The sequence below is a fragment of the Thermobia domestica genome, unplaced genomic scaffold (assembly GCF_964235325.1).
Source record: "Thermobia domestica unplaced genomic scaffold, izTheDome1.hap1.1 HAP1_SCAFFOLD_856, whole genome shotgun sequence".
NCBI lineage: Eukaryota > Metazoa > Arthropoda > Insecta > Zygentoma > Lepismatidae > Thermobia > Thermobia domestica.
The window spans coordinates 28622-56383 of NW_027656566.1; the positions used below are offsets into that span (position 1 = coordinate 28622).

The following is a 27762-nucleotide window of genomic DNA, read 5'->3' on the forward strand; positions in this document are numbered from 1 at the left end:
CGGTCGGAAAATGAGTATCAAACAACAAGCTGCAATTGAGTTTTGTGTTAAACTGGGTAAAACTTTTAGTGAAACGCACCAAATGCTACAAAATGCATATGGTGATGAGTGTCTATCCCGTACGCAAGTTTACGAGTGGTTCAGGCGATTCAAATCGGGTAGAGAGACGCTGGATGATGACGAAAGATCAGGCCTCCCAGAACCGGATTATCGGAAGAAAACATCGAAAAAGTGCGTGAATTCATCAAACATAACAAAAAATCGTCGGTGAAAGTTATTGAAATGGAATTAGGCATTCCTCAAACAACCGCATACCGCATTTTGACCGAAGTTTTGGGTCTTAAGAAGGTTAATTCGCGGTTTGTACGACACAAACTCACCGAAGACCAAAAAGTTGATCGAATTGCGCATTGCAAAGACATCGTTAAAAGTGCTCGGCAGGATCGAAACTTCTTGAAATCGATTGTAACTGGTGACGAGACGTGGTGTTTTGAATATGAGCCCGAAACAAAGCGGCAAAGTGCTGAATGGAGAGCGCCGGATGAAGGAACACCCAAGAAATGTCGCTTGGTGAAGTCAAAAGTTAAGGTGATGCTGATTTGTTTTTACGATTCAAAAGGAATTATCCACAAAGAATTTGTTCAGCCCGGCCAGACAGTCACTGGAGAGTTTTACTTGGGCGTCATGAAGCGTTTGCTGGTAAGAATTCGTCGTATTCGGCCCGAATATCGCGAAATCGGCAGTTGGACTCTTTTGTACGATAATGCACCATCACATCGTTCGCGACTTGTAACTGAATTTTTGGTCAAAAATCACATTATTCGGTTGCATCATCCGCCCTATTCACCAGATCTCGCTCCCTGCGATTTCTATCTGTTCCCGAAACTGCATTTGGCGATGAAAGGAAAGTGGCACGCATCGATTGATGCCATTGAGAAGGCGACGACCGCCGTCCTAAAGACCATTCCAATAAAGGACATGGAGAAGTCGTTTGACAACTTGTTGGAGCGTGCAAATATGTGTATCGATGTAGAAGGGGAATACATTGATTAATAAAAAAGATTTGTTCCAAAATGTACATTGCTTTTTTGTTTTTTTAAAACGTTCGGTTTCTTTTGGAATGGAGGGTGTATACCCTATTAGTAGACAATCGAAGAAAATAGGCCTATATTTAATTCTCAAACTCAGGTGGGCAATTGCCCCCTCCCTGCTTCCCCAATGACGCCCTTGTGTGTTTGAGTTTTAAAAGGTGAATAGGAAAAATATAAGTGCTTATTCATGTGTTGTGCATAGCCCCCTCCCGAAACAAAATCCTAAATACGCCACTGCTATAATCTATTGCTGTACGTTCCTTTTGAATATATTCTTGTCTTTCATTACCTTCTTTTTCATCTTTCTCTGAGTGCATAGTACTACATATTTATGTTCTAAATACCTTGCATATATTTCCTGTCAATGTACAGAATAATCTGCGGATTTTGAGTTTAAGCATATTTGTACATTTGTAAGGTAGTAAAACTTGTTTCATTGTATTACTAATTATAGATATATATTGCATGCAAACCTGAGCATCTACACGGCTTTTTTTTTTTTTTTTTTTTTTTTTAAATATAGAACCAGAATTTTTAACGTTCCCGATTGCACTTGTGCCTTCAGGTCATTTGTTTCAACTTCTGTACTTGTTCAAGAAATCCAAACCAAGAAAAATAACATTGTATTGTAGAATCGTGGTAGATTATGGTACAACGTTTTTCAATATTTTGAAACTAACTGCACTTTGAAGTGTGTAGTTGCGTTGTAGATAATTCCAGCTTATTCATGTGTTGATTCAAATTTTATTCATTTTTCAAGAAACTAAAAAAAAAAAAAATACTAAAGATACTTGAATTGCCATCATATATGAATAATATAGAAAAAACTCAAATCCTGAACTCTCATTAGCCAGACGGATGCTACCTATTAGCAACATTAGCAACAATAGAATATTTGGTCGACTGAAGGTTTTAGTACAGAAGCAATAAAATGAAGTTCTCAGAATTGCACGTACCTCGATCCACATCTGACTAGACATTTTGATTAAAGAAATGCAGCAAACAGTCTTAACTTGTGGGGGGCAGGAGGGGCAACTTCCCCCCCAAGGAAGATCCCCGCCGTTCGATGGGGGCTCATTTTAAGACAAAATTTTCTTATTCCATATACGATACGAACATGAAGTTATAAATGAAGTTTCAAATAGGTTCACTACATTACATAAACAAAACAGCACACAAAAAGTAAATTAAACAAAAATGAGTTGTGGGCCCATTTCAGTAAAAGATGTCTACTATTAGGAGCCCTAGAAATAATATTTATTCGTATGGCTTTGAAATTTGTCAATATTGTATCTTTTATTGTCCGGGTAGGAAAATTTTTGTCCACGAGCTTCCACGTCGAAAATGGCCTGAAACAAGGAGATGCGTTGTCGCCATTATTATTTAACTTTGTGCTGGAATACGCCATAAGGAAAATCAAAGATAGCAACCAGGGCCTAGAGTTGAACGGCATTCACCAGGTTATGGCATATGCTGATGATGTAAATTTAATAGGGGATGATAGGAGAACAGTAGAAATAAATGCAGAGATCTTATTAAACGCTTGCAGGGACATGGGTTTAGAAGTAAATGCAGAGAAAACTAAATACATGGAAGTGCGTCGGGAACGTAATACGGCAAATTGTGGAGGCGTTAAAATATTAAATAATACTTTTGATAAAGTGGATACTTTCAAATATTTAGGATCAATATTAACAGACGAAAATCATATTCACGAAGAAATTAAATGTCGACTAAAAGCAGGGAATTCGTGTTACTATTCGGTTCAAAATCTCTTGTCGTCGCGAATTCTGTCGAGGAATTTGAAGCTTAAAATATATAAAACGATAATCATGCCTGTTGTTCTGTATGGTTGCGAAACATGGTCGCTTACTCTGAGGGAAGAACATAGACTGAAAGTATTTGAGAACAGGATCCTGAGAAGAATATTCGGACCCAAGAGGAACGAGAATGGGGAATGGCGGAAGCTTCATAACGAGGAACTACATAGTTTATACGGTTTACCCAACATTGTTAGGGTCGTCAAGTCTAGGAGGCTTAGGTGGGCAGGTCATGTAGCTAGAATGGAAGAAAGTAGAAACGCTTTCAAAGTCTTGACTGGTAGACCCATAGGAAAACGACCATTAGGAAGACCTAGGCGCAGATGGGAGGATAATATTAAGATGGATCTCGCAGAGATAGGAATACAAAGTAGAAACTGGATCCAATTAGCTAAGGATAGAAGTCAGTGGAGAGCTTTTGTGAACGCGGCACTGAACCTCCGGGTTCCATAGGCCATAGAGTTAGTTTTAGTTAGTTAGTATCTTTTATTAATTTGTCATGTATGGAACGGGCCCAGGGGTGTAACTAACAGCCCTGCAGATCTTGCCGTTCGGGAGGGCCCACAGGCTTCGGGGGACCCATAAAGAGTAAGAGAGAAATGGAATTAGATAAACAAGTTTTTCTAGGGGGCCCAAATACGCGTATTAATGTCCCCCCCCTCTTCAATTTGAGGCTGATTTCGTTAAAATATGTTAAGAAGTTTCGGAGATATAGCTCTAAATATGTAGTGGTACGTAACAATAAAGAACAATGTATACATGTAGAATCAAATATGATGTTGAAAAGTTGCCTAGCAACATTTTTATACCAAATAGGAAAGTTTTAACAAAATTAAAGAAATTAGTGGAAGAAGACATACATTCTCCAATGAGGATGAGGGTCACGTGGTCTAATTAGTGCGGTAAGTTATAAAATTGTTCTCGTAGATCAACAGGTAATAACTTTATATTATTATTATTATTATTATTATTATTATTATTATTATTATTATTATTATTATTATTATTATTATTATTATTATTATTATTATTATTATTATTTTACTAATTTATGAACTTACTATTCCTCATGATGTGTAGAACATTTAGGTAGCATATTTGGTTTTTGCTTGGAAAAAACATATGCAGGGTGAAGCAAAATTCAATTGTGTAGGAGACAAATTATCACTTGGTTTTCAGAAAGATGAAGAAATTACAGTAATTAACATATGTTGTGTTTGCATTTCTGAAAGCTATAACTATTTGTATATCGGGTGTCATTCGTAAGCCATACTGTGATGTGCCAATGTCAGATATAATAATCTTATAATTTGTAAAAAGAATGAATTAGTACTAAATATATATAAACGATAGGGAACAATGCTTGCACGGAAACTTGAAGAGGGCGCTACTCTTCTATTTGAGCTTTATTTCGTTAAAATATGTGAAGAGGCGGAGCTATAGCCCCAAATATATACTATTACGTAATATACGTAGAATGACATATGATAGGGATGCTTGCCCCATACCGGACACCTAAGAATTTTTCTATTTGCTTAAAAACAATCAACAAATCGATACAAGAAAACACATTGATAATTATCACAACATTGATAATAATATAGTACGACAAGAACATTTTTATTATAAGATTTGAACATGAAATTATTCGATTTTCTAAAACGCTTAAAATGGTGTTGTTCAAAAAACTGTTCTCAGTACCGGACAGATTACTATAAATAACAAACCGAGGAGCGGTTGTGAATATGCAAGCAAATGTTATGTTGTAGCTGTCAAATACAATTTATTTGCTATGTTAATAAGTATTACATTATCCAGGTCCTACAATGTCAGCTAACAGGACGAGCTATATTAGTACTTTCAGTTCAAATTGTTCAGCAGCTCTCCGAACACTACAGTTCCCCGCTAACACACTATCCACAGCTTTCTTCTTCATACTTTCTTCATCCCATTTCCCATTCTTGAATGTAGCCATCCTAGTACGAAGTCCCTGAAAATAAATTCCATGCTAAATATCTTCTCAACTAAGACTAATTAGGTAATTTCTTCTGTCCGGTACTGGGAACATACGGAGTGACCAGTACTGGGACCACACGATCTATTAGAAAACATTATTACCAACTAAAGACTATGAAAATTTAAATTAATGCTTTCACACTGTACGCTTCTTTAATTATTAAGAAATATTATGAGAGTAAAATAAATTTCCTTCTCTTACGTGAAGAGGGTGAAAATCTTCTGTAAAAGTTATATGCGTAATGCAAAACAGCAACGAAGATCAGTTTTTAGCGATTTACTTGAGACTGGCGCGTACGACAGACAAGTGGCGCCGAACATTTGCCCCTGTTGATAAATGTTACAGATGCATATAGAACAGCTACTGCTCACTAGCACCAGAATGCTAAAACTACTACTGTCCGGCACTGGGGACAGTCCGGTACTGCAGCAAACTCCTCTATATTGTTGAAAACTTACCTAACAACATTTTTATACCAAATAAGAAAGTTTTAACAAAATTAAAGAAATGATGGATAGAAGTCATACATTTTGAAATGAGGATGAGGGTTACGTGGTCTCATTATTACGGTAATAGTTAAAGTGGTTCTTGTAGAACAACAAGTTTTTTTTCTCAACTAATTTGTGCATTTGCTATCCCTCATGATGTGTAGAAGATCTAGCCAGCATATCTGGTTGTTGCTTGGATAAAACATATACAGGGTGATGCTTTTGTTGGATATAAATTATCACTTGGTATTCAGAAAAATGAATAAATTGCGGCAATTAACGTATGTTCTGTTTGCATTTCTGAAAGTTACTGCTATTTATTCCTCGGGTGTCATTCGTAAGTAGTGTCGGATTTACGTATAAGCTAAACAAGCTTTAACTTAGGGGCCTACTCTCTTGGGGGGGGGGGGCAAAAATTAAAAGAAATAACTAAATGTACATATACAAAATGTAAGAAAAATAATAAATAAAATAAAATCTACATATAGCAACAGTGCTTCATCTTGCGTAGACTCCTATGATATAAGTAATGGGTCCCCTTTCGCTAGCCTGCCTCCTAAAATGTCACTTAGAGTCTTAATTTCTGTATATAGGGTACCTACGTTCATTTTTATACTTAAGGGCCCCATTACCTTCAATACCTTAGGGTCCCACCAAACCTAAATCCGACTCTGTATATAATAGAACTCACTTACTTTACCTGAAAATCCTAATGCTAAATCAATGATGTACACTCATGTCCAAAATTATTGTCGCATGTCTATAAATATGTTGTTGTAGGAATATAAGTTGATAACAAATTCGCCCGGTATTTCTTATACTCTTAGTACGTGTATAATCAGCAAAGGCATGTATGTGGCAAATTTCACGTCAAAAGAGCAGTAAATAAGAACAATAAAAGGAAAATAAAACTTTCTTGTACATTTAGGAAACATTTTGTTTTACTCATTCTAATTTTCATATTTATAATTCTTTTCCTATGAAATTTACCACAAATATACATTTCCCGATTATACACATAGTATCCAGCAAAATTATTATCAAATTATATTCTTACAAGAAGACAGTTATAGATGTGCGACAATCATTTTGGGCATGAGTGTACCTACTGAACCACGGTCGCTCAATATGTAGTGGTACGTAACAATAAAGAACAATGTATACATGTAAAAATATGTGAGCGGCTCGGGGAAACATAATAATGGTTAGTGCTACTTCCGATGAAATTGAGTTATTACATTAAGTGGAATATGTTGGGATGAAACCATAGAACAGTAGTTTCGAAAGTGTATCTGTAGATGGCAGAAATTTGATACGTTTCATTCCATTGAATTGCATCAGAATGTTAAACCTTTTCTAGTTTACTGAAAAGTTAGAAAATGGGACATTCCATTATGTTCCCCCGAACCATTCGTATAATTAGTGTTTGTGTGTAATTTTTCCTTATTTAGCAAAGCGCACAAAACAAAAACGCTCCTTAAAATTTTAAAACCACATTACTGTTCCCTAAAAACAATCCTTGCTATGCTACTGTTTGTAAGATTGTTCTGTTCTATATGTAAAATATGATAAAATTAATCTTTTAAAAATATCAGCTGTAATTGTTGAAACGATTCGATTATTATCCTATTTCATGTGTTTTCAGGTGAACTAGATTACACGAATATAAAAGGAATATTTTAGAAAGAAGGTTCTATGAAATACCTATATAGTTGTTTTACACTTATGGATATACTGATTTCGTGACTCACAATCACAATTCGATAAATTTGATTTGTTCGAAAAAAAAAAAAAAGTTGAGTGGTTTTTGCACATGATATGCGTAAACGCAATTGCACTTCCTAAATCAACCAGACTCGTCATTGGTCTAGTGGCTAGCGCGCGTCTTGAGTTCGAATCCTAGTGGCAATAACGTGCTGAAAGAAGAGAAATATTACCCATTTTGTGTATCCGTTCGTTCTTCCTATTATTCAGTTTCAATATCCGAAATTTAGTATTAACCAGAAGTAGAAATTGTAACAAACAAAGAAATACAATACTTACAACAAAGAAATACTCGATACAATTTATCGAATTGTCTATGTAGGATACTTGAAGAAAGTACTTAAAACTACACACAGCATTTCCACCAGATGGGTCAAAATACATTTTAAGATAAAATTGTGCAATGTAAAACTACAAGTAACTAACAATATATATATATATATATATATATATATATATATATATATATATATATATATATATATATATATATATATATATATATATATATATATATATATAATTTTGTTTTGAAAAGTTTTCCCTTCAGGAAAAATGAAAAATTTAGTGCACTGTTGGAAACCAGTTATATTTTTTTTATTTTCTAAAATAATATTCATTAACTAAAAATCTGTCATTATTAGTCCTTTTTTAAGTTACGTTTCTTGCTTTTTTCTCTCTCTATGCAAAGCATTTTAGAATTTTGTCTACATTGGAACTCCTATTCTTCATTTCAGAATCAGTGGAAAAATTGCCGAATTATTCGAAGGATCTTGCTGAATGGGTCTACTAAGTTCTGACCAGTTTAAATTTGGAAAACAATCCTTTCTCTACAAACCAATGTCATTGAGATTGTCAAGAAAAGCGTATATTGCAATATATTTTTAGGTGTATTTCACAACCAAGAATAGATTATACTAGTGCGGGGCTTATTAACCTAGGCATCCCAATTGTCCCGGTCTTAGAGGTCTGCACGAGCTTGGGCCGAGCCCGCGGGCCGGACTCGGACCTACAAGGCATATATCACTTCGGGCCCGGGCCGTAAATTTTTAAAGATACAACCATATTTCTCGGGTCTAACTTTGTAAATATACTGTACAACGATATTTATTGTACCGTTGTTTCTGGAGAACTTTTAAAACAACTGCAAAATTAAACCTTTAATTGCTGTAAATAAAAATACAATTTTGCGTTAATTATTAAGTTTTGCAATTCGGGCTTATTTCGGGCTCAGTTGATTATCACACGAACTCGGGCAGTTCTCGGGCCTAAATGCTAAAACATATTTCGGACTCGGGTCGGGTCTCACATTATAAATTCACGGGCCGGGCTCGGGCTAAAAATTTCGGCCTGTGCAGACCTCTACCCGGTTTTTGGTGGTATTAACCAGGAATTCTACATCTTGTCCAGGAGGAATCTTTTTTGTTCAACAGGGTGGTTAAAATTCCGGAATTCATTTTTCCGTTTCTTGAATAATGAATACACTGTACGTTGGTTACAAAAATAAGTAAATAAAATACAAGTTTCCAGCTATTGGAATTGCAAATCTCAGGAAAAAATACCAATTTAAAAACTCAGCTGAGATGAGGACGGCTGATCTTAGCAGAAGTGGTTGTAAGAAAAATAACTCACTAGTGTTTCTGTTCTTGTCGTACATGCTCATGGAGTTTATTTTCTTCTCTGCACTGAGAAATCTTTAAAACTAAGATATTGCTTTTAAAAAACAATTTGATTTGATGGTTTTAGCAGTACTAAAATTATCTTAGTTTTTCTATCCCAGTAAGTATGACCCTGAACATTTTTTATTTGAATGGGATATGTCCTAACTAAAATAATTGTTTGTTCTTGTGTTGATGGAAATGATACTTTTCTGAAATTTAATTTATCATAAAAGGACATATGTGACTCATGCAGTTATGGTGTGAAAATGGAAATCACAGACCTAGGAGTTAGAAAAATATCAATAGGAGTAAAATAAGTTATGTAATGTTTTGAAATATAACTATAATTTAAGTTGCAACATAAAGTTTTTTGTAAATCAGTCTGATAACAGGTATGTTCTTCACTTCGTAAGTCACCCACAGATAAATGGGTATGCATAAGCATATTGTCAAATATTTGTTCCGGAATGGGTCAACTTATACCTTAGACAAGTCCAATGGAATCGTACCTTAGACAAAGGGGTCCAATTGAAAACAATTGGTTCACGCGATTTAAGTCTGGTCCTAATTTATGTTAATCACATTTGTATGTGTATGTGCGTGCGTGACTGGAAGAGTAACGGAAGAAAGGAGTTTGAACCTTAAGGTTTATGTTAAAACAAATCTCCGAAGGAAATGCTAAAGGTAACTTAACAAGGAGTGGAAAACGTGGTGTTAAAGAAAATAATTATAACAGAGTTGTATAATAACCATGCATAGTTATCTTAATGAAAAAGAATATAATCTTGGTACTTGCTATAAAAGCGTTATCTACACTCTTCGTGAACAATGCTTAAGAATTTGATAGTAAAATACGTAGAAAATGTGAATGAAATGTGTTATCCGCCATAGCCTCGACTTCGAGTGGTATAACGGCCAATGTATGTTTGATCTTTAAGATCCTCTCGTCCCAAGCAGTTGTTAGTTCTTGCATTCAATCTTATATTGTCCATGACAAGCAGACGATCAAGATTTTTGAATGCGAGAAAACGCGATTTAACGACGTCTCTTACGCACGTCAATGTTTTTATTATAACAATTGAAATAGCTTAAAATAGTGCTGTGCTGCCAAAGTTTCTTTGTACATTATGTAATAGAAACTATACTTTGTATGCTTACGTACTTGTAGATGCTACTTCTAGCACTACATTGCTGTTTTATTTTATTGCTGGAGAAAGTCCGATATGATAGTACAGAAATTTCTTTTAGTATACCCTTTTAATACTACTTCAATATTACATACAGACTTTTGTATACTGAGAACTAACTGCAGTTTGGCATATTGCGTTACCCAAATGAATCTGAGGTGTTAATTTAAGTGGAAACATTACTTCCTTTGCCTCAAAAAAGCGTTTCTTTCAGACCGGAGCCCCAACAGGTGGGCTTTAGGATGCAGGATGCGCTCATAAGATTATTTGGGGGACATATTTTCTCTTCATTGAAAATGAGATAATTAAATTGGAGAATTGTATTTTGGGGGGAGAAAAATAAATTTAGGAGAAATTTATAATTTTAGGGGGAAGAATGGTGAATTTATGGAAGATCGTGGTAAATTTGGAGGAAAGAATGGTGACTTTATGGGAAAGAATGGTAAATTTAGAGGAAAGGATGGTGAATTTATGGAAGATAACTGTAAATTTGGAGGAAAGAATGGTAGATTTATGGGAAAGAATGGTGAATTTGTGGGAGACAATGGTAAATTTGGGGGAAAGTTTGATTAATTTTGGGGGAAATGGTTAATTTATGGCAGAGAATTGTAAATTTGGAGGAAAGAATGGTGAATTTATGGAAGAGAATTGTAAAGTTGACGATTGCAACCCAGTCCTTATGACCTGAGCGCTTCTGCTTCCAGTGTTTGACAAATATATGACAAATCAGTATTTGTCACCTTCTGAGAGAAGTCTCCACCTGAGGTAAGACAAATTGCAATTATGTGTCACTCTGGTGCAACGCTTCTTTAGCACGTAACATCGAAAAAATGATCCTCTATGTCTTTCCTTCGGCCAAGGGCCAATGTATTACAGTTCGCAGTTTGCTAATTTTCAATATATGTTATACATACACCAAAAGAGTATTCCTGTGCATCTCCCTCACATTATTTAGATTTTCCCCTTTCCCAAATGACTTTTGTTCTCTAAAATAGTTTGATGCCGAAAGACCAGAAATCTAAATCCGAAATCTCTAAAATAGTTTTAAAAAATATTTTTATTTGTTATCATTCAAACTTGTTTGAAAACTCATCATAAAAACATATAGAAACACATTTCATCCTATTTCTATTAGACTTCCAAACTATGTATAGGGGTACATGGGTAATTTTTTCTGTCGATAGGCTTCAGATTTCTTAAAAAAAGATAGAAAAAAGTAGCAAGACTTTTTTAAGAAAGAAAAGGGCTATGAATTCATCGTATAACACGAATAGGTCATTTTTTGTCGTTGAAATAGCGTCGAAAGTGTGACGAAAACAGATTTACATCATAAATAATTTTCAGTGTAATTCTCAATACAAAAGAAATACTAAGGGGAAATATTTGAAATCAGTTTCCAAACATGTATTTAAAAAAAAAAAATGCACATTCCATATCAAATATCGATTTCCGATCTGTTTGAAAAATAATTTGAAACATCACCATTAAATTTGGCACATATAATTGATTCGTATTTCTCTTACTAGACATATTGTGCAATAAGAGCATAAAATGAAATTAATGGTTTTACCATTTATACATATACGAGGAGAAGTCAAAAAGTAAAAAGACGAGAAAAGGTACATATATTCTAATGATAGAAAACTGAAACATACATTATTTTTCTACATAAACTCGCTGAACTTCAATACACTTTTCCCAATGTTTCCCAAGCTTTTGATTCTGTCGGGAAAAAAGTTTTGCGGTTGCACCCATAATCAATTGTGCACCCCATCAATGACTAGCTGATGGTTGACATTTAAATTTCTTAACTTCTGGTGATGATTTCGTCCACTGTGATTCGTCTGTTTCCCATCGCCATACCCTCAAAGACTTTCAAATTGTCCTCATTCGTTGATGTCGATGGCCTGCCCGATCTTTCCTCGTCACATAAAGAAGTTCTTCCCTATTTGAAACGCTCTATCCATTCGTAGATCTTGCTTTGCGATAAACAGCTGTCCCCATACTGCGCTTGCATTTGACGAATAGTTTCTGCAGGTTTAACACCTCCCGCAAACAAAAAGCGAATGAGTGCCCTCATTTTCTCCTTGGTGTAGATCGCCAATGAAGCTATCATGTTTAACTGTTTGCTACACTCCAACGATAAATGCGGGATTAACAGTGACACGTTGCATAGAAGTGTTGCAGACGACACTAATTCAGCGCTGGATACTAGCTGTGTTACCAAACCTTAGTGCAAGAAATTAGGTCCTTAGGTCCCTTTACATTTTTGGTGGCGCGATGGCTTAGTGGTAGAGCGTTCACCTCTGGTGCTTGGGGTCCCTGGTTCGATCCCAGCACGCGCCATGTGGACTTTGTGGTGGACAAACACCGTGCTCGTGGGTTTTTTCGGGGTTCTCCCGTTTCCTCCCACTTTCTTCATTCCACCATTTCATTCATTTCTCACAATCACCGTCTCCTTTAGCTTAACCGGCGTAACAGTGGGATGTAAAACTCAAAGATTTCATTTCATTTTCCCTTTACTCTTTGACTTCACCTTGTACTTTATATAATTTTGTGAAAATAATGAAGTTTAAAAATGATCATTCGTGTAATTATTCACTAAACAGTGACCTATTTTACTCTCACTTTGATTAGGGTTACCATATGACAGACTTTAAAGAAGAGAACACAGTTAAGATTTTACAAATACCGTATATATTGCTCGAGAAGTCTCTGAATGGCATAGAAAAAATCTAAACTTTTATAAACTATCGATTACGGAAATATTAATGTAGTATTTTGGGTCAAGATCTATATTTTTCAACTTGAATTTGCATGTGTAATTCACCTTCATTCATCATTCACCTAATATTTCATCACGTTTCATTTATACTAAAGTTTTGTGTTGTATATTGTTATCATCTTTATAATTTTAATTCTTAAACTACAGCATAAGTAGACGGCTTAATACAGGTATTAGACTCGCATTAAAATATTTTCTGTTGTTTTTATGTTTACATTTTTAAATAAAATTATTGAAGTTCAATATTATTATGGAAGCAAACCACCCAACCGCCAACCAACCAAAAATACTAAATACAATCTGACAATCATCTTCATCTGTGTTATTCAGTTCTATGACATTGAGGCATAAGCATTTTTTTTTTTTTTTTTTTTTTTTTTGTGTTTCCAAGAAAAGAGGACATTTGTTTATTTTCCTGAAAATCTGCCCGGACCATTTTTAAGACTCGAAAAAAGAGCACATATCCGGATAAAAGACAACGTATCATAACACTACTTTCATATTATACATCTATCTTTTAGTAACTATATATATACGACGCAGATTCTACGAGTATTTACTATTTATCACTTAATAGTTGATCCGTCCAAACTGTCCCTCCCTACACTATACGTTACAATCACGCTTAACAAAACAAACGTTGTCGTTTTGTTTTATGACGATAAATGTTGAAACCCAAAAAGGCTAATTTGAATCACTTCCAGTTTGAGTAGAAAGTTAACGGAGGAGAAGGAAACTACACTTAATATCCTTGAGATCCTTGAGTACGGGCTCGGGCCGTAAATTTTTAAATATACAACCATATTTCTCGGGCCTATCTTTGTAAATATACTATACAACAATATTTATTGGAGCCTTCTTTCTGGAGAACTTTTAAAGCACAATTTCAAAATTAAATCTCTAATTGCTGTAAATAAAAATGCAATTTTGCTTTCATTATTAGGTCTCTGTAAATTCGGGCTTATTTCGGGCTCATTTGATTATCGCACGAACTCGGGTCGGGCTCGGGCCTAAATGCTGAGACATATTTCAGACTCGGGTCAGGCCTTACATTATAAATTCACGGGCCGGGCTAGAAATTCCGGCCTGTGCAGATCTCTAACTTGAGACGCTGAATCGAATGCAAGAAACCGCATCTTGAAATCTTTTACAGAGTTTTTGCTCTGATAACATCTCGACATACGAACGGTCGGATGGACAAAGCCGTTTTATAAGACTTTCGACACTTATGCATAGCATAGTTTAGAAATATAATAATAATAATAATAATAATAATAATAATAATAATAATAATAATAATAATAATAATAATAATAATAATAATAATAATGCACTAAAATAGTATGCAGAAGTTTTCCTGGAAATAAATATAAAATTGGTGAGAATAAGTAGACTTTCAAACTAAGCTATGCATAAATGTCGGAAGCCTTACAGAACGTCTTTGTCTGTACCTCCGTCTGTCCAACCATCGGACAGATATCACAGCAAAAATGGTAAGAGATACCAAGATGCGTATTCTTGCAATCCATTCAGCATCTCAAGAATAGATTCCACCTTCTCCGTTAACTCTCTATTTTAAACCGAAAGTGGATCAAAAGACGGTTTCAGCGTTTATCGCCATAGAACAAAAATAGTAATAAATAGAGATAAGCTGTTTTCTGCAATCAATTCAGGGTATCAAGAGAACATACCATCACAACCCACAACACTATGCCAAAACCGGAAATAGTTGAAATTTACTACTACTTCCGGACTCAATACTGATTTCCGTAGACGTAAAACGGTAAGAGATATCGAGATGTAGTTTTTTTTTACAATCGATTCAGTTCGCCAAGTGCAAGAGTATCGTAACACAAGAGTAGTTCTATCTTCTGCCTTATCCATCTATTCAAAAAGGAAGTGGATCAAATTAATGATTTTTGGTTTCAACCTTTATCGCCATAGAACAAAATCTATAAAAAAAAGCGGGTAATGCCTTTCTGATATGGATTCAGAGTCCGAGGATCAAATTCTATCTTTGATCTTATTAATCTATTGAAACCAGTAGTTATAAATTTACTATAAGTTTGAGTATATAGTACTTCAAGTTTGAGTATTGAATTCTCATAGTTTGGAAGTCTATCGTAGTATCACACTGTGAAAGGAAATTCACTTGGTATTATTGAGAAATAGCCTTCAGCTAGCTGGTGACTTCGCCGCTAGGCCCCCCACATTTCCTCGGCCTACACACGGTCTCAAATCTCTTGTAATTTTAACATATCTCTGGCCATCGTCTTATAACAAAAGCAATCCCTAACCTTTTTTCTTCCTTTCTCAGGGAAACGTCAAGAAACGATACGTCTTTAATTAATATGTATCTAATCTTAAGGGATTTCAGGATATGTTCATCCTGTTATAAGAAATGTAAATTCACCCTTTTTTCTTTCCACCTTTCTTCTTCCCTTCTACGGAAAATATTTTTTAAAAATGTGAAACATTTCTCATTATTTTAAATGGGAAATTCATATACCGAATTTCAAATCTCTACCCTTCGGATATTCGGAAATATTGACATTTTATGTAATAATTGCCACTCCACTTCCATTTCCCCGTCAAATTTCAAAAAAAAAAAAAAAAAAGAAAGAAAGAAAGAAAAGAAAGAAAAAGAAAAAAGAAAAAGAAAAAAGAAAAAATTCTTTATTCTATTTTCCTCCTAGAAATTGTATGCACTGTCAAAATTTCAAATTTTTAATTTAAGTGGTTTGGCGTGGAAGTTGATCAGTCAGTTACAGGGGAAAAAGTGGATCTGAAAAGGTATGAGGACAGCAGGTAGCGGCTTGACGTCACGCTGTCCCCCTGCCTATCTTTGTCCATTGTAATTTTTAGGAACAGGGGGACGCTGTACATATTTTTTGGAGGTAGGGGGACGCCCTCCTCCCGCGTTCCCCCTCGCTTTTATCTCTGATCAGTTAGGATATCTTCTTTCATATATAGAGGTTTGACAATTCAACCTTGAATCTGAAATAGCAAAAGGAATCAAACCAACGAGTAGTAAGGAGGGACCGTGAAGTATGCAGGGCTCACGAAAGGGGATGGCAATATGCCGTATTCACGAAGGAGGCGCCAGGTAAATACGGTTGAGAGCCACTAGCCACATTAATTACTGTGAACATTATTTCAAAGTGCAAAAATTGTTAACTTTATTGAATATTCTTGTGATACTATTTATCTAATCGCCGAGTCAGTTACAGAAATCAACACAAAATTGACAAAAAGCCACCGTGCATATCTACTTTTAAACTGCAGTATTCGACACTACCATTGTCAGATGCAAGTCAATATTTAAGTCAAGAATTATAACAAAATTGTGTTTATTATACGTTTCTGGCTACTTTAGCTACTGCTAATTGTCTATTGTGTTTACTAATATTAACCTCAAATATTATTATTATTACGTTTAACGAAAAAGATTGCCAGGTTACGTAAGCACAGTCCCATTATAATGTTCGGTTACGTAAAGCACTTATTGTTATCATCACTTACCTATTTTTTTAATGTGATTTGTATCCTTAAACACAAGAATTGTGATATGAATGATAAGAAAAAAAGCACACACATACACACAATGATGTACAAGTTTCATCAACGTGACGTACCTTGCACACTGGGAAAGATTAACTGTTGTAAAACTCATAAAATTTTATTGACGAGCAGATGCAATGACTTCTGTCAAATATAATGCCATAGTATGTTTCTACTAGGGATGGCTAAATCCAGATTTTATAATATCCGGATGCCGGCTAGTAAAATCAGAGAAATCCGAATTTCGGAGACTATCCGAAAATCGGAAATATCCGGATTTCGGATAAAATTCCGTATATCAGAGAAAATGTGGATTTTGGAGAAAATCCGGATATCTGATAAAATACGAGTTTCGGAGGACAGCACATGGCCAACAATTTTGCCATGTCTCGATCCAGTACTGATTTGCTTTTATAAAGTCATTTTGAAAATTTTAGATAATTAACCATTGTACAAGCTTTGGTTTATTAGTATCCTTAAATCCGATTTATACTACTCCCTGAGCAAAGCAATACATTCATTGTAAAAAGTATTAACGTGTAACAGTTTCGCTAACTATCTACTTTGGCTTTATCAGACACTCTAGGTAGTGTCTAATGAAACCAAGTGGATAGTTAGTGAAGCTGTTACACGTTAATACTCTTTTACAATAAATATATTGTTTTGCTTAGTGAGTAGTTTAAATCGGATTGAGCAAAGCAATGCATTCATTGTAAAAAGTATGAACGTGTAACAGTTTCGCTAACTATCTACTTTGGCTTTATCAGACACTCTAGATAGTGTCTAATGAAGCCAAGTAGATAGTTGGTGAAACTGTTACACTTTAATACTCTTTTACAATAAATATATTGTTTTGCTTAGTGAGTAGTTTAAATCATATTTAAACAATTACTTATCATATCAAACATTCTTATGTGTCTGAATCTGTATGGGTCATCCTTTTTAAAATCTAACCTCAAGGGAATGATGATGTGACATTTTACGGCCCATCATTTCAGGCAATTTTCTGAAATTTTTATTGGAGTCTCAGCCAAATATGTGATATATACCAGTTGATTAATTGTTCTTGATTTTATAATTGTCACTGTAGACTATACGGAAAAACTGGGCTCCTTCTAGCACCAGTAGCATCGTAACAGGAAAATTCGGTCGCGCTGTGATACAGTACCAACATCGTTTTCACCATACATCCTCCTTAAGTTTCTGTCTATTGGACAGATCCTTTTTTTCCCTATACCACATTTCAATCTTAATTTTTAAAAAATGCTGCCCCTGGTTGAACTGGGACCTTTAAACTCGTTTGTAAATATGGCCCTGGCATAACTTATCTTCAACGCTCGGGCAGATAGATTATGGATCCTGCTGTGGTGGAAGTCACCGGAACTAGATCAATATATATATATATATATATATATATATATATATATATATATATATATCCAATGCATTGATCACCTTATGGACGGTTAGGAATCGTCATGTCCGCCGGGAAACCCGGGTTCGATTCTAGACGGGAGCTCATGTGGTTCGAATCCCACGTTGAGCTGTAGGTCCACGTCTTATATAACCTCGTTGCTGAAAGGGACGCTAAACTAAAAATCAAATCAATGTGTAATTGTTCGTATGTCAAATGTGCATACAAAACCTGTATGTTCTAACACATTTTCGTAATTCTTTCTTAAAGCAAGGTGACCAGAATTTTCACTTGCGAAAACGGGACGCATACGAATCTGCTACGGAGGAAGGGGGGATATCTGACTTCCAGATTGCATTCTGGGACTCAGCAGTGTTCTCAATTTACAAAATACGCAAGTAAGAGTGATAACACACCGTTTCTAACTTTACGTGTACCCACAACAAATAATGGTTCCCGATTGCACGTTCTACCCAACAATTCTTTTAACTAGTTGAACACTCAGAATTCCCACTCAATTCCCACTTGAACCACGAACATTCAATTCGCATTTGAAAATTAAGAAGTTCTAGACACGGCTGAACCTTGGCAACGAGTGTTGGTACGGAAGAGAGTATAATTTGAATTGACGATTTATATTTTGAATAATAATTACGGGACACCTAGGTCATTTTTACTTAAAAACGGGACATTTAGGCGTCCCGTTCGAGAATCAGAAAAAAACGGGACAACGGTTGAAAAAAGGGACTGTCCCGGCTAAAACGGGACGTCTGGTCATCTTGTCTTAAAGTGTTGTTATTTACACTAACATTAGTGTATAAGCATATTCGTCATTGCAATATAGTAACGGTTTAGTCTTTAAAATAAGTTTCCAAAATGTAAAACTATACCTCGATTCAATGACTACACGACTATTCCATCCAGGGGTAAAAGTGAGGGGTAACGCTAGGAGACGCCGTTACCTCACTTCCAATATAATATCTGTGGCGTTCCCTCACTTCCTAAAAAAATATAATGGGCAAAGACAGGCACGTGGGATGGCGTGACGTCATGCGTCCCTTTACCTTTCCAGATCCACTTTTACCCCGATTCCATCTGCAATTTAACAAGTAAAACCGTAAAATTGATAAATAATCTTCTTCCAATCTCGTTCTATAATATTTGATGCTTCATGTTTATCATTCTGATTTTTCAATAAAATGGCGATAATACACTGATTTGAAATTTGAAACTTATCTTTTTCTGACTTTTTTTCTTAATTACATGACTATCACACCAAAAATTATGCATATCCATGCTATCTATTTTTGTTTGTTAATTTTGTAGAAACTAAATCTGCTAAGGTTATCTGCATGGTATGTGAATCTTGACCTTCCTGACCGACAAGTTCAAGCTTTGATAAGCATGCATTAGTTCAAAAGACGGTAGCTATATAAATGAGAGGTATCTCTTGACATTCTTTGAACTTCTTTTTCAGGGAAGTACAATGCAACAATGCACAAGAACAGTGATTACGTCATTCAAACAATAGTGAGGCAAAAAGACAACGATAAGTGCTGGTACCTATAGGTGACATTTTGTACTTCGACGTAGATGTTGAGAAAGAGAATGAATCTGATAATATTATCGGGAACAACTTAGAGCAATGGAGTGCATCACTATGCACTGAAGACTATCCATGAGAAAACTATTTATAACTAAACTGCGGTTTTCAATCTGCGTATTTGTGAGAAAGCTCAAGCTAGTCAAAAAAAAGACTTAGCCTCCCTTTCAGGCTTGCCAACCATACGATAATTTATCGTGATATACCGTAATTTAAGCCTTAGTCTTTAAACGCCCATTGACTCAACTATTGCGTTAATACTTTAAATCTCAATAGTTCATCCCCTAATTAAGCTAAGACGATAATTTCGGTATCAATGTGTTCCTGAAAAATGTAACTTTCCGCCGATACGCATTTTATGTATGTAGAGACTACCAGGCGGAGGGGGAGGGTAAAGTTCGTTGTTTTTTTGCATTTCCTCCTTTGGGGGTACATTCAGGTCCGTATCCAGGGGGTCTAGGGGGGCCGGGCCCCCCTAATTTTTTGCGGGCCCCCTCTAAAATTTTCACGGTAGGCTTGCAAATGAACTATGATATAGTGATGAACTGGATCGCCCCCCCCCCTAACTTCAGCCGAGTCCCCCTCCATTTTTGGGCTGGCTACCGGCCTGGGTACATTCATAAAAAATCGGTATGTGAAGAAATGAAGTAGTTCACTACGTGATAATACACTACATGTGTCCTTGCTGCGTATATGGGAGAAGGACGGGGGGGGGGGAGTTAGCCAATTTTTTGAGTCTCAGTTTTTTTTTTTTTTTTTACGTAAATTACATTTCTTTCAGGAGGTTTCATATAACACAAGATATGTTTTCACTGAATTGGTCTAAAACATAATTTTTGTTGTTGTATATGATGTGTGCAGCAAAAATGATGTGCATATAACGTCCCTATGCCGCGGCATGCTGTAAGCGTCGGTGGACTACCAATGGGCAACTAGCGACATCTCGCCAAAAAAAATCGCCCTCAGCGACGATTCGCGGTGGCCCCAATTCCGTTTTGAAAATTATACCACCAGAGGCAGACACACGACGAAACGCCAATGAACCACAAAATTACTCCCCCAAAATATATTAAATATCCTATATGCGTGAATTGTTTACATCAAGGTGAGTCTAAAAAAAACAGTGAAAAAAAGTTTTAAAAAGTACCCTAGGATGGGCGCGAACCGCCAACCTTTGGATTACTAGGCGCTTGTGCCTCCGACTTCGCCACGAGGCAATGAAGAAGAGCTCGTTTGTAGAGGCATAAATCGCTAAGGTATTTTTAATTTGGCTAATTAGTGTGTTCCTTTAAGCGTGAATATTCGTCGATAACCGTTTGCTATAAGATAAAATGCGTTCGCCATGTAATTTTATAATAAAATGACGTGCGTCTATTTACTTTATTTCGTAGTTCTTTCATATTCACTTTCTAATAATCGGCGAAAGTTGCCATCTAAATTCATACAATTATACGCACTCATCTCACGATTTTTCACTTCATGATGTTGAGGCAGGGGTTACTCTTGACTCCCGTAGCTCACTTAGGAACAATTCGTTAGAAAAAATAATACATAATAATAACCTCATGCACATGACTGGCGATAGTTCGTGTTGGTCCCTTTGCGATTCTCCGCGGCGAATGGAAGGAGCGCGGACCAAAATGAAGGCCTTGTTGCTACATGGTAGCAATTTCATCACCCCGACTCTAAATATCTGTTTCGAATCGACGAAACCCTGCTGCCAGTGGCACACTTATGGCAATCCTTTGACGCGTCGCTATATCGACGATCGACATTTACAGGCAAGTGGGCCATACGGCATGGGGGTGGTACTATGGTGGGGGACGGAGCGAATATCAAATTCAATGAATTTTTGTTCTGCGTATAACATAGTTTTGAGAATATTTCCAACATGAAACGAATCCATTACGCTTTTCTTTTTAGTAAAACACATGATGTGTATCCGTTGTTCCAGTGAATAATATAGGTAGGTATGTAGTCTCACTAAGCATCTCTCCGCTGCTCTCAGGCATAAAGGGACACACTACATCCGGATTCATTTAATTTGTTCACAAATGAGTGACGTAATTATATATATACAGTAGCGTAGTAAGGATGTGTGTTTGGGGTGGGCAAGTGCTGTTATAGGTACATATAGAAAAATTACGAACACAAAAAATATATGTAAACATAAAAATATATTTAAAAAACTATAAACATCAAAATACCAAAGTACATTGTCAGACCTCTTTGGGAGGGGGCCGGCCCCGCTGTTCCCCCTTCCTTACACCACTGAATATTTACAAATTCGATCTATGTGGAGGAAATAATATGTGTCAACTGCTTTTATGTTCTCGAATAATTTGCATTTGTTTCCAGACCAGGGGCGTCATTTAGGGGGGCAGGGAGGGGCAATTGCCCCCCCTGAGTTTGAGATTTATATAGATTTTATGGATAGAGTAGTAGTAAATGAGTGAAAAACGCGAAATTTTGCTTATATCAAGGGGTTTCCCCCCCAAGCAAAATCTGAAATGACGCTCCTGTTCCAGATGTGTATATACGGCGAAGATGCTCAGGCATGCTTTGTTAACATTGTCTCATTTCTTTAGTCCATACATTCTATATTCGAATTTCTGCAAACGTATATTTGGATTCCTCGAAAACAGATGAAGAGCTCCCTTTAAAAAAAATGCAAATTCTTCTTAAATGTCGGTTCTCTAATTGTATTTCAAAAGAACTTAACTATGCCGGGCTAATGCCAAACACGTATTATGAGCTACGAAACTGACATATGGAAAATGACGCAAAATTTAAAACATAATTTTGATTAAAGAGGAACTTGCTATCATTGGGGGCTCTCCAACACTCGCATGTGCGAAAATAAATTCTAATAGGTTGTGAAAAATATATAGAACACTGGCACTCAGTGCAAGGAACCATCACACTTGAAATTACAAAATAACGGTAGCAGCTAACAGGTATTAGTATAGGCAGGTATTGCAGCTAAAATACCGTATCAGATTCAATCTAACCCATTTGCTGTTCTACATCTCAGTAATTCCTGATTCAAACATCGAAAATACACACCGAGACGAAGTACCCTTTCTCTAATCACTGATCAAGTTTCTAGAGCAATCTGCTTTCATTGGTTTTGTTCTCGACTCATGTATGACGTCAGATAGGAAGCGTGGAAAGATCTTCATGTGTCCAAAAGTAAGCGTGGAATATTATTAACCATCAAGTTAGCTTTTGCCCTCCTAGTCTTACAGTTACTAAATCCTCATGTCCCAACAGGAAAAATGACATGATATAGACATCTTCAAAGTGACAAGAACTTACCATATCTCAAAAGCGGGAAAAGAATTCCAAGCTTGGCACTTTTCAAAAGCTTTATTTCAGGACATCCTGTAGAATTGAAGAGGTGACTCTTTACAAAGCACATGCGTTGCAAGACTTCTGAAACACACGAGCAAAGAATAGACCATTGAAGAGGACAAAGTCAATTCAATGACCAAATTTAATGCAAAAGAACTGAATCTCACGTGACAGAACAGTGAAGAATAAATAGTTGCAATTAAAGAGAGCAAAGGCAATTGTTTAGTATTGGGCTGCTGCCCTGCACTGCTGCCCTAAGGTTTATAACTGTAAATTACAAGTTTTTCCCTCATATCTATTCCGTCTATCAATGTAAAACTTTTTACACTCATTTCTTATCCTTTATAGTATTATTCGAGATACATTTAGATTGTGTGCTTTTACCCGGGGCCACTCCAGAGGGATCCAAAGATGATGAGAGGAATTTCTGGAGGGAATTTCCCGACATTCTCCCAATTTTTCCTGTTCAAGTACGTTATGGGCCCCACTACATAGCACCTCTGGAAAGCTTGTTTCATGTTGAAGAGAATGAACTATAAACCATGACTTTCCAGTTAACAGTGTTGATGCAATAGCTATTTCACTACGAGTCTACGATTTTCTTCATACTAACAGGGTTAATGGGCCCCAGGGACTTATTCAGTTGTCCATGGCACTTAATTTTTTATGCATGAACATATCATTGTTATGTTTATCGAATGGTCTAGGTTTCATTCGGATGGCAGGTTCAGGTCCGTCCCTTGTGAGTACACCTAGCGGTGGGTTTAGACAACAACCGGTCTTTTGCCTCGTTTCGCTATGACGGTTAATCGACGAACTACAGCCGCTGATGTGAGCACGTGTACAAGCTGTTCGTCGAATTACTGACAAAAGTGACAATGAAAGAGCTCGAAGAACAACATGGGTGTGTGATATCTTGATACAAACTCGGCAAAAAATTTACAGAGAATTAAGCAAGCATATAGGGAGGACTGTACGAGTTGGTCGAAGACCAAGGTGATGCTAGTTGTGTCCTTTGATTGGAAAGGCATTATTCATCATGAATTTGTTCCACATGGACGTATGGTAAACAAACAGTTGTACTTAGATGGTTCACCATGCTGATGCGCCGGCTCACGCGTCGCTCCTCATCCGCAGTTATCTGGCTAAATATCAGACTTCCATTATGCCCCACTTCAGGACAATGCTTCGAGAGACCTGCGTGCCGTTCCAGAAAGTGCATTCTAGAAGCTTTCCACAATTTAATGGAACGTTAAGAACAGTGTATTGCCATCTGCTTTAAAGGTAACAGTGCTTAAAATATTGTAAAATGAGTAACACAGATTTTATAGCAAAGTTCGGTCTTTTTTGATCACACCTCGTATTGAACACAGTATTGTTTAAAATAAATAATGAAAAACAATAGTTTCGTTGTTCACTAATTTGTTTCTCCATGTCCCAGTATATACAAACCGAGGGAGATTGATAAATGCCTATCATTTATTTGTAATTTCAGGAACTCCTAAGGTGCTTTACTGTTGTTTTACTTCAAACAAGTTGATTCTGTAGCTTCAACAAACTCATCCACTGCCTTCCACGCGCCCCTCGCTGAGACAAAGACCCAGAAAACTTGCACTCTTGGCCTTCTTTACACTATGCATCCTGTCGCTTAAATCTGCGGCACGAGGCTTGATTCCATTGTTTACAGTTCCTTGTGTGTACTGTTCCTCGGAATTCGTGGATAGGTTACTCTGTTGTCAATTAGTGACCCGGCTAATACTCTGTCAATTCCAATGATTTGTCTTACAGGATAACAATACTCAATTTTGGGATTAAAAGATCCAATATATTTCAGGCAAAGATTTTCTAGTAGGCCTTATATCTGGAGAACTACATATACTGTAGTCAAACCCGAACTACCACATAACTCAGTATGCTGTGCTTATTCCGTAAAAACAAACAAACAAAAACAAAAACAAAAAAAAAAAAACTCGATTTAAGGCCGTTCAGAAATTTAATGGCCCCTGATCCAAAAACTCCAATATAGCCCTATTTCAATCAAAAATTTCTTGTACGCTTTATATCTGGAGAACTATATATAGTGTGACCAAACCCAAACTATCTTAACTCGGTATGATGTGCTTATTCCGTAAAAAAAATAGGAAAACTCGATTTAGGGGCTGTCAACAAAAAATGTGCTTCCTGATCCAAACTCTAATTATTGGCGAAGATCGCAATCTTTTAAAGCTTTTTTTTTTTTTTTTTTTTTTTTTACCATTCCTAAAATTCTGGACCAAGAATGCAATCTTTTGATCCATTTTTTAGGATTATTCCTAAAGTTCTTATTATATGACTTAACTGTTTTACAAATAATAATAATCTATCCGTTCAAAATTTTCTAAATAGTGTATATTTTCCCAGATTTCTTCAAGAATAAAATTATTTCATAGATAAAATCTTGCTTTCTATTTCGTTATGGATTTTCTTTTGTGAAATGAAGTATTTAATTTTTCAGTATTTCAGACGCAGAAAAGTAACTTTGTTTAAATTTGGGGTAAGAAGCAATAATAATCCAATCAAGTTATTACATTATAAATGAAGCAGAAATTTCACACAGCATATAATTAATAGTAACCGTTGAAATAGTTAAAATTACACTGCAATGCGACGACAGTGGAACACTATATTTAGTATTCACTTAGTGACAAACACAAATGCTGACGTATCTAGATATCACGAAAGGGCAGAGAATGCAAGTCTGTTTTTTTAAACACTACTACTATTGATGAGAGTGTGAAATTTATGTTTCGCAATCAGATAATAAATTCTTATAGAAAAATGGAAAACTAAATTATGAAAATCATGTAAAAGTTTTACCGTCATAGAGAGATCGTCAATTGTGGTCATATGCCCTTTTCTTCGTTTCGATTTGATTTATGTATTGATTTTACATATCAACTGATTATTCATTTACTATTTAGCATTTTAGGGTAGTGGCAGAAGAGTTGGCCAATCATATTTTTCAATAACCTTGACGTCAGTGAAGAGATAGCAAACCTAGTTACATACAATATAATAACTTAATCTAAAACATAATATTGAATTTAAACCAAAACAAAAAGAAAAAGTGAAGTGTTATGTCAAAATTTATTATTTTTGCCAACTCTTGTTATCAACTCGTACTTTCGAAATATTTCTATTAGGTTATCAAATTATACTTCTGTTTGTTTCAATCTTGGAATCCATGTTCTTTCATCTAATCTTTTATTTACTTCTCAGTATATAGAACAAAAACTTAGGAGTGACAAACACAGTATTATTTTCTTTTGTTTAATAACGTCAGCATGTAAGTTTCATTGACGTTCTGTGACAGAACTAAAAATAAGTTTTTGTATCTTCCTCCCATTTACAATACAATAAAGCATAAACTTAAGGTATCTCATGACTCGAAATGCTTACTCTTGTTGATACTTACATTGGTCTTCTTTTGGATCAAATGATCCAATATATTTTGAATCAAAACATTTTCTTGTACACCTTATATCTAGAGAACTACATATACTGTAGCCAAACCCAAACTATCACTTAACTCAGTATGATGCTCTTATTCTATAGAAAATACGAACACTCGATTTAGGGGCTGTTCAAAAATTTTGTGCCCCCTAATACAGAAACTAATTACACTAGTTAACAAAGGTTTTGTTACATAAAAGGAAATACCTGAACTTTTTGCGCTGAATTCGAATATGCACTCGGTTTTTCTCCATCACGTACGATTTTCCCGTAACAGAGGGAGTTTCGGGAAAATCCCTCAAAAATTTCCCTTTTCGTTTATTTTACACCCCAAGATCTTGTCCCCTTGCATATACTAACATAGAAATTATACCTAAGTATACTTTGATTCATATTTAACAAACCCTCCAAGCTTCGTAATAATCGCTTTATTCTTTCTAGAGAAATAAATATGTTTGTATGTATACTGTGTGTACTGTTTATTGCACCTTATAGTAATGCTTTCAGATCTCTTAAGTTGAGGTAAAACGTTTTGCTTTATTACCACAAACACATATATAAAATATAATACAATATAATTTACAAGTGTGACAATTTAAATAAACAATAATACAAATGTACCAAAAGGTCATGAAAAGACAATCAAAACTATCACAATATATGAAACTTCCATTGGGTTACAAAAACTTACACTACTTCCTTCTTTTGTAAGAAATGTTGCATTCTCTAACAAGACCCCAACAATAGTCCCCCATCATTGAAGGATCCCATCGTTCCTGGTACCTTTTCTCCATTGTCATTATATCTTGGTGGAATCTTTCCCCCTGTTCGTCGCTGAGAGCACCTAGGTTAGCAGGAAAGAAGCTGAGGTGGGAGTGCAAAAAGTGGATTTTTAAAGACATCCTACAACCCAACTCTTTGTATTTCTGTATCATGTCCTGTACGATTTCTGTGTAACTCTCAGCTTTGTTATTGCCCAGAAAGTTGCGCACAACACACTTAAATGCTATCCAGGCAGCTAGCTCAGCACTGTTTAACTTGCTGTCAAAGCTATCATCAAGCATTAATTTCCTAATTTGGGGACCAATAAACACTCCCGCTGAAATCTTAGCATCACTCAGGTTAGGGAACTTATCTCGCAAATACTTGAAACCTTTACCAGATGTGTCCATGGCTTTGACAAAGTTTTTCATAAGTCCTAACTTGATATGAAGTGGTGGTAGTAATATCTTATTAGGATCTACCAAAGGAGCGTATTTGACGTTGCATTCTCCAGGTACGTAATTCACTCTAGGTTCCCATTCCTTCACTTAATAATGTTTGTCATCAGCTCGGCTATCCCATAAACATAAAAAACATTGGTACTTCGTGTAACCGCACTGCAGTCCTAATAAAATACCAACTACCTTGAGATCACAACATATTTGCCAACAATGGTCCTTGTAATTTATAAGATTTAGCAAAGTTGACATGGTGTCATAGGATTCCTTAATCTTCACTGAGTGCGCAAGTGGTATAGAAGGTA

The 27762-nt window shown here is 35.8% G+C and overlaps 1 long non-coding RNA gene across 2 annotated transcripts in view; it reads right to left on the reverse strand.

Annotated features, from left to right (window-relative positions):
* Nucleotides 1–4683: 4683 nt before the first annotated feature.
* The window catches only part of LOC145677417 (uncharacterized), a 46157-nt gene continuing 23078 nt past the window's right edge, over nucleotides 4684–27762 (reverse strand). Inside the window, exons 5-6 of one of the 2 annotated variants that reach the window (XR_014129822.1) lie at nucleotides 22710–22826; nucleotides 4684–4901 (exon numbers count right to left, since the gene is read on the reverse strand). This is a non-coding gene — a long non-coding RNA (uncharacterized LOC145677417). The remainder of the gene's footprint in view (nucleotides 4902–22709; nucleotides 22827–27762) is intronic. The other variant, XR_014129821.1, reaches the window with a different exon arrangement.